Genomic DNA, 12367 nt, shown 5'->3' with positions numbered 1-12367 from the left:
AAGATATAAAATTTAAAAACTAATGATATAGGTATCTGCACAACACCAACCTTACATTGTAAAAATAATAAATGCTATTATACCAGAAATATGAGAAACACTTATTCAAGAATGTTTTGTCTGCAATGTTTTAACCATAAAATAGTTACGATGTACTAAATGTCAATAGATAATTATTTCTTATAATATACATATGTATAAAGTAAAATTTTATTATCCCTTGTAAAAAGTTTTATTTATAGTTACTTCGTATTTTTAAACTCAATTTCATGGTTTCCAAGAGGCGTCGGTTACACAAGTCTGATCTTACTGTATCAAAACTATTTAAAAAATTGTAAAGGTTTTATATATGTTTTTTCAATTTCTTAGAAATGGGTTAATCTAAGTTTACCAAGCAATATTATGTTTTTAATTCTTTCATTAAATATGTACACAATAAAGGAATAAGATGTCAATTATTAATTAATTATTATTATCTGTAGGTTGAATTGGGAAATATGATTCATAATATTAAATAATCCATTAAAGCTATATATTTTAGTTTGTACTTAGGGATCACGACTAAAATTTTGTAGCACTCATTTTGTATGCAGCTTAGAACAGCGGTGGCCGGGGAGGACGGACCCGTCACGAAGCGTACTTGTACAACTGAAATAATTATAGAGGATAGATGATGATATACCTACCTAGGGGGCCGAGACTAACATTATATCAATTGGGTGTGATTCTCTCTAAATTGAAAGTAAGTCCTGTTATCTTATCTTACTCGTAGAGTTTTTAAGATTCGTGAAAATACATAAAAGTTTAACTCTCACAAACTTCATTATTTTAAATATACGACAATGCCAAGGTTTTTAATTTTTTTTTATTTAAATTATTTTGTGATTTTAATATATTCATTAATTTAAGTATAGAATTTGATTGAGTTAAGATCATAATAGAGATTGCATTGTGGAAATTACAATCATTAATAGGTAATATAAAACTCTTCCGTTACTAAATGACTGACAGAAAATGCACAGACACAACAACAATGTTCAAATTTAGCATGTAGCTTACCTATAGAGAGTGTAGAGGAGCATTAAGAAAATTTCGCGAAATTCTACAGAAACGGGAATGAACGAAATAATTTTCTTAAAAAAATATATCAGTTTCACGCGGTATCCCGCATACAGTAGGTCAGGCAGAGGGAATCCAGTGTTAATACACTCCGTTCCCCATTGTCCGCAATTCTGGATTCCTCTCGACAGCATTGGGAAGAAACGAAAATATACATTTAAATAAATATTCAATTTTCTCGAATGGGAATCGAACCCACAACCAGTCACACCTTTTTAACTGAACGTTCTAATGATTTCGTAGTACCTATAAAATACTAACGAAGATATCATTTATTATTTAAAAAACAAAAACATTAAAATACACGTACCTAGGTATATTTAAATAAATAAAACACAAATCTACATACGCGCTTGCGTCATTAGCAGTCTTTTTATGATGACTTTAGCTTATAAACTACATAAACTCATTGTTTAGTAAACAACAAATCTTATAGATAAGATATAGGTACGTAAAATTCACTTACTCTTTTTACACGATGGACATGCTCTATTAAAAAAGGGTAAGATCCAGATAGTGAGGTATCGTAGGTGCTATTTAGCTCTCCAACTTCGTGACTTACCGCTCGCAATAAGAAATAAAACGCCCACGCTTTAAAAATGTTAAAATAAATAAAATGCACACGTCCCGGCTTATCTTGCGCCTGCGCATAGCGAGGACAGGGTAGGGCGCACGTGTACTGACTACTTTTTTTTTGTTTTTACATTGTAGAACTAGATTATGTAGATACATAGCTTTAACTTGAGAATACTGCATAAGAACTATCAATATATTATATATTATTTGGCAGCATTCAGCATTTCTTTAAAAATAGATATGTAAAAAATCTTTGATTCGCGTATATAATATAAAATACTGGTAAATCTAATTTAACAGATCAGACGATATTTGTCTTCAAAAATATTTAATAATTATTATCAGTTTATTCGGTTTGGTAAGGCGTTGTTTGTGCCAGTCACCACTCAATGTTTTGAAAGTTGGACGGAAATATGGAAACAGAGTGCCTTAACACTAGGTTCCCATTATATTCTGGATACAGCGTGAAGTATTAAAAAAAAAACAATATTTTAAATCACATGACACTGGCTGTAAACGCGGCCTTAGTGGCGTGTGCCCGCGGCAGGTGCTCGCGACCGGTCCCCACATATGCCAATATAGCACGTACAGTACGCGAGACAGCACTAACGAGCTACCATCATTCTGTGCACTATTGTTCTGCATGAAATCATAATTTTGCAATACATATTTTAATGATACAACTTCATTTATACGAGAATCAGTATATAATATGTGAAAATTTTCTTGGAGCTTTTCTACAAAATTATCTAAAGTTGTAAGAAATAAATCCAGATAATTTGCCATTAATTTAAGGTCCAAACGTAAATAAAATTTATGGCAAACCGATTTTATTCGACTTTTGTCTTTCTACAAAACGCAGTAATGATAAAACTAATGCATTCAACCAATAAAAGTCATTTCTGTGATATCAGACAATCGTGTTAATTATATCTATTGAATTGGAAAAAGCCGAAGACGAAGAGGCTAGTCGTGGGGCACAAAGGAGTGACTGTAAACGCGACTGGATGTGGGTTCGAATCCCAATCGAGGAAATGGTTTTTTTAAAAAAATATAGTTTAATTTCAAAGCAAAGCGCGAGTTCTGCGAATCAACAAGCAATGCCTCCAGAATTCGTCGGAAATGGGAAACGAAATGTCTGAACATTGGCTAACCTCTGCCTACCCTGCTGAGTACAGTGTGAAGCCAAAAAAAACGTCTCTTCATATACAAATTCCGCTGGTAAACGTAGATGGTCATTGCTGCATGTATTGCATGCAGCATCCTTCAAAGTAACTTATCGATAAGCGCAGGAAAGGGTTCTTTCTCTACGTCGTGGTCGGCGTGTCGACATTGTCACGTAAATTTGTTCACAGTCGGCTAGTCACGCTAACCGTATCCTGCGAGTGCAATATCAACGACGATGACAAACATATCCTGTACTGTTATGAAATATTAAAAATATAAACAGTGTATATTTTTTATTGCAATTAGCTTTTCTAATTTCATTATTTATATTTATTAATTAATTTTTATTATTAGATTTAATTTTGTTTGATGCTGTTACAAAATCTCATAATTGTAATTTTTAAAGTATAAGTGTCTGTGGTAGTTAGCACCGAAAATTGAGAAATTTACTTTATTTTCTTATCTTCTTATTGCCTACCTATAAAGGGAAGTGCTCGAAGGGGTTAATTGGTATGTGTATACATTTAGTTAAATGTCCGTTTTATCTGTTAAATTTAAAGAAAAAAATACGAAAATTATGTTTCCGACATCAATGGAAGTATTTATAACGATTATTACTCACATCGTGATAAAAGCCCTCATTAAAAATAAATGTGGCATAAAGTGTGCACTAAGACGACGCTAAAGACACTTCAATCTGAATCCGGTTCTGACGAAACGTCGACCTCTGAGACCTCTTTTTTCGCAAAACTGTCTTATTTACGTTAATTAAGTGAAGTATAAGTTCGTGACTAGTTGTGTGGGAGAGATGGCGACGGCGAACAGAAACGTGACGCCTCTCCGCCGTTGTCCTGTCACTCATCCGATCATATTTACTCGTGTATTGTGTATTAAGAATTTACAATCTATCAATGATATTTACAAATAAATATAGGCAGGTACGACATAACTCTATTATTGGGATAGCTTCCATAAATAAAGGGAGAACTCATGTTGTTAAAGTTTTTTGTTAACAGTACTAGCATAATACTAAAAAGAAAATTTGTATACTCGTACATCTTATTTTTGTAGCTTTACGCTGTATCTCGCACATAACAGGGTAGGCAGAGGGAATTTGGGAACCTATTAATAGGACACGTTACCCACTTTCCGACGAAATCAACGCTGCTCTTTGCTTCGCTACCAGAGAATGAAAGAAAATATTAAATATTTCAATTCCTCGACTGGGCATCGAACCCACAACCTGTCGCATTCACTCATTACACATACATTAGTCTATACATTAATCAGATAGAAATATATTATGGGCAAAAAAAAACATAACCCATACAAGTGAACTTCTTGTACAGTACTTTTGGCGGCGTGCTCTGTAATGCCAACGCACCATAAACACGGCAATATGTGACTTATGAGCGCCATGCACATTGTTTATTACAGTTATTATAAGCCCGAGGCTCACACGAATTATAGAATAACAGCTTCGAGAACGAATGCCCTTTTTATATTCTACTTCAGCTTAAGGGTAGACCAGCCATTGTTTAGCAACGCATCTACCAATTACCTATCATATTAAAGTACAACATAGTACTAATGTCAGATAAAATGTTTCAGTAAATAATTATAATAAAGGCCCCGAGCGCGGCCATCATGGCAGGAGTTCTGACGTTTAATAATCGTCTATTATTATTTGCGACTAAAGAAAAATATTTATATGTATTTATAGAGTTAATTTGAAATATATTTTTTCTCTATATATAATAATAAACATTAACGACTTACAGTTTTGCTCTTGTTTTATTCCTTGGCTTATCTTTGGACTATAAAATCGTTGCAGAAACAAAAAAAATCCAATGTACTACCTATGCATTATTGTGTCGTATTTCACACCATAAACAAATAAATTTGGAACTTTAATTATAAAATTTATTATGTTTTTATTTATTAAACTTTTTTCAGCTTCACGCTAGCAGAAGCAGGGTAGCCAAAGGGAACCCAGTACTAAGACATTCCGTTGCCCCTTATATTGCCCACCAAATACTGAAGGCATTACGAGTTGAATGACGAAACTCAACGCCGGATTTCTAACTAAAATTTAAATCCAATATTAAAATCAAAGTGCAGTTTATTAATATGTAGGACCTGTAGCTGGATACATTCATATTGTAATATCGGTGAGTTGTACTGTAGAAGTCGACGCAGCGTGACAAGAGTGGCACCGCGGCGAGCGTGACGGAGCGCGCAGACGTCACTCGCATTGGACACGCGTATCTCCACTTGTTTCGCTTTGCAGAGCAAATTAATTTTCTTACAAAGGGACAAGAGTAATAGCCTTGTAACTTTATTTTTTGAAATTGACTAAATTAAAATGTTGTCCGCTTTGAAAATATTTGAGGCTATGTCATGTAAAATGCGTGTCAAGTACAGTTAATCTAGTATATTATAGATAATATAAATAAGATTTCCACTGTCAATTTACACTTTGATCGTGGATCTGTTTTGACATCAATTAATAATGGGATATATTGTAAGAAAAAAATATAATACTACAAAAAGGATAAAAATATTTTTGTTCAGGTATTATAAAGTTATTTTTTATTCAGATTTATAATGTATGTTTAAAATTCTTTCACGTTAGGGTATGCACAATTTTGAAATCATACGGACAAATTAAAATTATTTCCAGAATCATTTTCTGGTTGAAGCCGCGAGCGGTTCTCTAGTATCTATTACATTCTTCTAAGTAACTTTAAAAAAAGCTCCACTTAAAAACTAATATGGTCGCGCTATTACTCTTACTTACGTTATGAAAATAAAACTTGTTTACCTAAAATAGACAAACGGTGAGCCAGCTTATTGTATGCCGCGAGGCTGCCGAAGTGTAAACGACGATACATTACAGGAAGGTTTATACAAACATATCAATCAATGACGTCTGACGTCTTCCACAGTATATTTACCATCGAAATGCTTCCAGTTTGTGTGTACTAGAAGCGTGACTGAAGAGTCCTCACGCGTCAGCTCGCCACACGTGCGACGGTCTTTGTGCCTCTGAGGTATTATATTATCTTATTTCTTAAGAATTTAAAGGGTCACCGCACACGGTGTTTAGACGCTTGAGTGGTTTCAGTTGTAACTCGTTTTTATATACTCTGTGCCGTCAAAGAAAAACGGCTACGTTAGCAATGCATCGTGAAAATTGTTTACTTGTCCTGGAAGATGTACCTTTAGACAAAAAAATAAGTATTACAATCAAAATTGTTTCATAAATCATGGCATAAAATAGTTTTGTTTATTTTAATGTTATTTTTTTATTTTCATGCTTGTGCTCTCCAACCAAAGTATCTACTTTCAATGATTGATTCCTGACGTGCCTGTGATGACAACCACTATAAAATACCTCTCGACACCAAAACGAAGAAATGGAAATATAAACGTAAATATACACTTACTAGGGATCGAACCCACAACCGTCGCGTTACAGTTACACTGTGCCACTGCGCCACGACGGCCTTAAATCTATAATAAATTAGAAACCAAACACCAAAACCGCAAACACTCCCGTGTGCCGTTTACTCGCTTGCCCCGACACGACTTGTAGATCTAGATATAGGTACATCCAGTCCATTGTAAGTCGGCTGTGTCGGTGTAAAGACTCCTCTGTGCCGCACTGCCGTCACGACTCATCTGCGCCGCGGTAGGCGAGGCGCACACGACTGCATAAATTACCTCACGCTTTGGAACAGGATTGCGAAAATTTAAAGTATAGTCGTCTGTATAGATATGTCCATGTGATGATGTCTGTATTGTAAGTATGATTTGTGAATGTTGGATATATTACTAGGCTGGCAGGCACGTTAAATCCAACCAGATATTAATCAATATCCCCAAGTATAAAAGCACAATTCTATTAAAAGCAAATTATAAATCACGTAGAGATAATCTTTTAAAATGAATGCATGGAGGAACGTTTCCATCGCTCGATATTTACGTAGTACGTAGACAAATGTCAAGATTGTCTTGACTAATGTTTGTGCCGGTCCTAACATTAGTATCATCCCACGATTGGAAGCGGCGCGCGACCGCAACGACCTCGACGACTGCGCGGCTGTGCGTACACCGGCAGGAGGCTCCACGGCTTGTTGTTTATTAATGATATATGCCCATGCAAACCCTTGCCCATGCAACCGTTCAAAGTGGAGTAGGTTGAGTAGGAAGGCAGACCCTGGCAATAGCCGGGATTAATGCCAGGAGGAAGGAAGAAAGAAGAAGGCCCATAATGATTGAATATTCCAAATAAATAAATTGAATATATTTTAGTATCATCGCTTCTAAGGTATCTGTCCAATGATAATTACATAGTTATTATGATGTGTTTGAAAAAGTCGATCTTCAGCGTAATTCAACACACTAGGACTAGGAAATACTGTTAGATACTATAAAACTATATGTGAAATATTTGTAAAAATAATTTTATTTTGTATAAGATAGTAACGAAAATCAAGGACTTCTTTATTGACTTTTTGATATTGGCGATAGCTTGGTAAAAACTGTAGAAAATATTGACGTTACTGCGATCATCATTTTAATTTCCTCATCGTGCATGACAAATTATAAGTCATAGGTACTAGGGCAATAAATAATGAAGAAAATTAATTGTCATCAGACTTTCATTAAATTTAATTGGAACGTTAAGATTAGTTTAATTACTGAGACGTACTATGCCGAAGTATCGGTATTTTAAACTCATAAGTCACGAGTGTGTTTGGGTGTGCTGCGCGGGCGCACAGGCGCGGGCGGCGCGTGCCTGGGAACCGGCGGCGCGCGCGCGTTCTCACGGCCCCTCTGACCCTCTTGCCTCCCGCCTCCTCTCCCCCACCACCCTCTCGCCGCTCTCACCTAACCTGCCGACTGTGATTTATAAACTCGCTGAATTCCGCCTCAATTAGCGTGGATTAGACTGAGACGATAGTTGTTTAGAAAGGCCGATAGTAGACGTAGTCACGCAAGCGATAAAGGAGACAAGGAAGGCTTGCAACGATAATGTTAAGTACCGTGTGAGTTATTTTCAGCATGACCTGCAATGATAATCTGTATATAATTTAGGTATTTACTGTTTAATAAATTGTGAAATTCCTGTAGGTGCTAAAATAATAGTGTCGCGTTTTGCGAGATTTCTTTTGCAAGACAGCAATAATATAGGTAACAATATTACCTCCATTACTTGGAGTTTTTTCTGTCTTTACTATACGATCTCATTTCTTGAAAATTTAATAATTATAGGGAAATTGGAAGAAATTGCTGGAATGAAAATTGAGTGGTGGAATGGTAGGGGGAATGAGGTATTTGTAAGTTACCATTTTTCAATTTACTTGGGAAGTATACTAGGTCTTGATTACGCGGCGAATTACATAGAAAATGCAGCAAAAAAAATAATCATAAACGCCCGTACGGCGTACTGATTGTTTTGATTTAGCTTTTTTTTCTGTATACTAAGAACCAGTATACCTGGATATTTCATATTAGGTTCAGTTTTATATGTATGAATATATATATGATTATATAAGCAATCGAACCACGTATACAGCCACACGCCTCAAAATCATGCAATATATCAAAATTTGCGATTTATGGAAAGAAAGATTTAAAAAAAGGATTGAACAATTTACTGCATCCCACACTTTTAAGACCAAACTTACCATAGCGCCGTCACTCGATATGTAATAAGATAGCTTTATGTGGCGTGCTCCAACGTCTGCTGATCATAGCATGAAACACCTACGATATACTTCCCTGTTACCTACAGGAATTACATGCATAATACATTTAAATATTCCATATATATGTGAATATATAAATATATTCCACACAGAATATTTCACTATTGGTGTCATTGATTTTCGTTTTACGTTTATTCATCTCAATATTTTTATTAATAAATAAATGTAAATCTTCTTCTTTATCAAAACTCTAATTTAGAAAAAAGCTTATTTAATGACTTCATCAATTGTTTCAGTTGAATAATGACAAAATTAAGTCGCTCGCTGTTCTTATTACAAGACTATAATATAACTGAGATAACCCGCAAAAACGAGCTACCTGAGTGTGCCTCGCCTTGGGCCTTCGTTGTGAGGACACGATTTTTATACATCTAACAAAAATGACGATCTTAACAGCGAAAGAGATGGAAGTACAAAGATCGCTAATGAGGAAAAGGAAGAGCAAATTAAATCCCTTTTTAAACCAAGGGTTATGTCAAAAGCGGTCGGTAGCTGAAACAAGTTATTTAAATTCGGTGGTGGCCAGGACTCTACGCCTACGTGGACGTGAGCTCGAACTCGATATGTAATCGAGAATACTTTTTTGAAAAAAACATCCATATCATTACTGTGTTGGGAATTGAAATTAAAATGCATGCGAATGCGAATATAATACTACAATATACATCTTGCTAATGTACGTGAGGGACCAATAAAGCAATCATCGGGATCGGCCAATTACGGAGTTGGCGGCTCCCTGCACTGGCTAAGATCGAATTTTTATATTTAATTGTTAATAACTTGCAGCCGTGGAACTCGCCGCGCGCTGTCGGTGGCTCACAGCGTTATGCAAAAGAGATGCTAATTCAATTTGCACTCGAGATAATTTCATAAACCTCTGCACAGCATTCACTTCATAAAGAAAGCCAACTATCGACAATAAAATATTCTGGTGCGACGCAGGAGGCTTAATTGAAATGGACAAAATATTATACGGATTGAAAAAGGTCGTCTCGGTTCATTTGAAGCCTCGACTTGGATGCAGCAATTTGTTTTTGATTGTGCGCGGATGAATGAGTGCCGGTGTGCTGGTGTGGACTGTGAAGACGTGCGCTCTGCATACTAATGGTTTTAGCTTGAAAAATATTTTGTTAACAAAGACAAAAAAAATCTGTTAAAAGAAGTTTTTCTCTGAATTCACTGATTTAATTTTTGTATATAGCTTATAAATTTGTATATAGATAATTTGACTTATATAAATATGATAAAACCGACCGATGCATGGTATTTAATGAAAAGGCGAAAACGAATGAGAGGTGAAAAAATAAGCGCCCCGAGTGCCTCTTCGAAAATCGATTAAGAAAGACATGATTGAAGAGGCACGTTTTTGTGCGACAACTCGGCGGACAACACTTTAACTTGAAAATGTTAACATGCGAACCTATAAAGCAATCTGACGGTGAATAATTACATTTGTGCAGGTTCCTCCCATTGTGTTCCGTAACGCCATTATTATTTCCTTTCATATCAACTGTCCACTAGAATATAATGCAACGAACGTCTACCTTCCGTAGTCACGCATAATTTTGTATTAAATGTTCGATTCTATGAAAACAAATTCATCTAGAATTGGTGTCGATACAGTTTATTTAATTTTTTAATAGTTTCAATTCAATTTTTTTAGTTATACAGCATATACTTTTATTAAATTAGCGAATCAATTTTACATTTTTAAATATAAATTATTATAAAAAAAGATACATTTAAAAATATAAAAAAACCACTCTTCCGAGGACGGGACAAGGGTCCAAGCCATCGGTGGCTAGGGCTCCAGAGAGAGGAACCTCCGCACAATACGTGCCGTCTCAAGTAATACTGCCTTCTGTATCCGGTTCTTGATCCAACAGCTAAGCGATAGCCTCTTAAGGTGTTGGTCGAGGCTTTTCGCTATTAAACCGTTAACCGAAACCACTATCGGCACAATGATAGTCGCATTGACATCCCACATGGCGGTAATCTCATGGGCTAGGTCCAAATATTTAGATTGTTTTTCTTTTTCGGCCTTCACGAGATTTTCATCATGTGGGATAGTAACGTCAACAATCACTGCGCGGCGCGCCGCTCGGTCTACTAGTACTATATCAGGTCTATTGGCAACAATATACCTGTCAGTAATAATAGACCGATCCCAGTAGAGCAAAGCACAGCTATTTTCAAGAACTGACATGGGATTGTACCTGTAGTAAGGCACCTCCAATTCTACAAGGCCATATTGAAAAGCAAGTTGTTAGTTATATATTATTATCGTTATTAACTTTTGATGTTTTTAAAGTTTTTATCTTAAAAGAAATAAAAAACGACCAAATGCGAGTCGGACTCGGTATACAAGAAGTAAAATCTTAAAGTCGGCAAACTTACATTTGTGGGCGTATGCAGAAATTCGAATATAAAACTGCGATTATGGACTGAGAAAATGTATAGTTAATATAAATTAATAATTAATTAATAATTAAATTTGATATATTAATTTTAAAAAAATCTTAATGCATTCCCCGATAAATATTTTAAACCTTCACATATTGCAACGAGTTGAGACATTGGTATTATTACAAACATGAGTTTTGACATCACTCGTAAAAATACTATTTAAAGTGTATAAATTATAAGTATTTATTATTGAACACGCCTACGAATCCAATGCGTTTTAATTACATTTTATTATTCGATTGTCGTATCGATACTGCATCGTTATCGGCGTACGTGGATCGCAACTTTCAATTTTAAGAATAATTAATTGCAGTTAACATGTAAACTGTGTCTTTAAATTACATCTGATATTAAATGAAGGTACAATTCATTATCACAAATTAATATTAAACGCTCTTTACTAGTGATAGGGCTAAAAACTTAAAGAATTTATGTTAAAAATAATTATGACAATTTTATTATGCTTTGCATGTATTCATTTTAATTAATATTTCATATTGCATTGTCACAATGAAATTAAAACTGAATAAAATATGATAACTAAGCAAACTTTACGTCATAATAATGAGAAATCGTGAACTTCATGTATTTGCTATTTTTTATCTGTCGAAGGTACCTATAGAAACTAATGATGATGTTAATTTTAAGTTCCTTTCATTATTCATAATTTAATTTTCATAAAAAAGATATTAATCTACGCTATTAATTTATTTCCATAAATAGGTATATCCATGAAATGTGAACGATAACTTACAATATACAATACATAGGTATATTATAATATATTATGGTACTAAAGCCTATAATATGGAATGCCCCATCAACTATGCAAACAAATAATAATTAGCATAATGTAAAGTTAAGTACGTTATTATATCCTCCAAGCTACCACCATACATGTTTCAATCCTCATTTTCCATGCAAAATAACTGTTTCGCGACTATTACTTCACTTGTCACCACAAAAAAGACGACCGTTGTCCAGGTTGACCAGGCTGTCATTAAAAATGCATCAGCGTCGGATAAATTATTTTATTAAATGTCGATTCACACCTTTGGCTCGCTTCAGCGTGTCTAATCGAGCGGGGCCTTGGACAAGTTTATGACTGGTTGGCTTGTCCACCTTATTGTTAGACGTTTGAAAAATAAAAAATTATGTAGTTCTAACGAAGCGGTAGGTGCTTTTTGTGGAATTGTTTGAGAAGCCGCGACGATTATTGTTAATATTTTAGTTTTTAATGTTGTAGAAGTGATTTTTTTTCT

General features: G+C 34.8%; 1 long non-coding RNA gene across 1 annotated transcript; it reads left to right on the top strand.

Annotated features, from left to right (window-relative positions):
- The first annotated feature begins 7502 nt into the window (after positions 1–7502).
- LOC146533838 (uncharacterized) lies at positions 7503–10669 on the top strand. The gene is made up of 2 exons (XR_014878570.1): positions 7503–7916; positions 8876–10669. It is a non-coding gene; the product is annotated as an uncharacterized LOC146533838 (long non-coding RNA).
- Positions 10670–12367: the final 1698 nt, after the last annotated feature.

Source organism: Heliconius melpomene, chromosome 12 (assembly GCF_056956725.1).
Source record: "Heliconius melpomene rosina isolate 202511_hmr_F chromosome 12, ASM5695672v1, whole genome shotgun sequence".
NCBI classification, from domain to species: Eukaryota; Metazoa; Arthropoda; class Insecta; order Lepidoptera; family Nymphalidae; genus Heliconius; species Heliconius melpomene.
The sequence above is the reverse complement of the archived record's forward strand: the minus strand, read 5'-3'. Positions and strand labels throughout refer to the sequence as shown.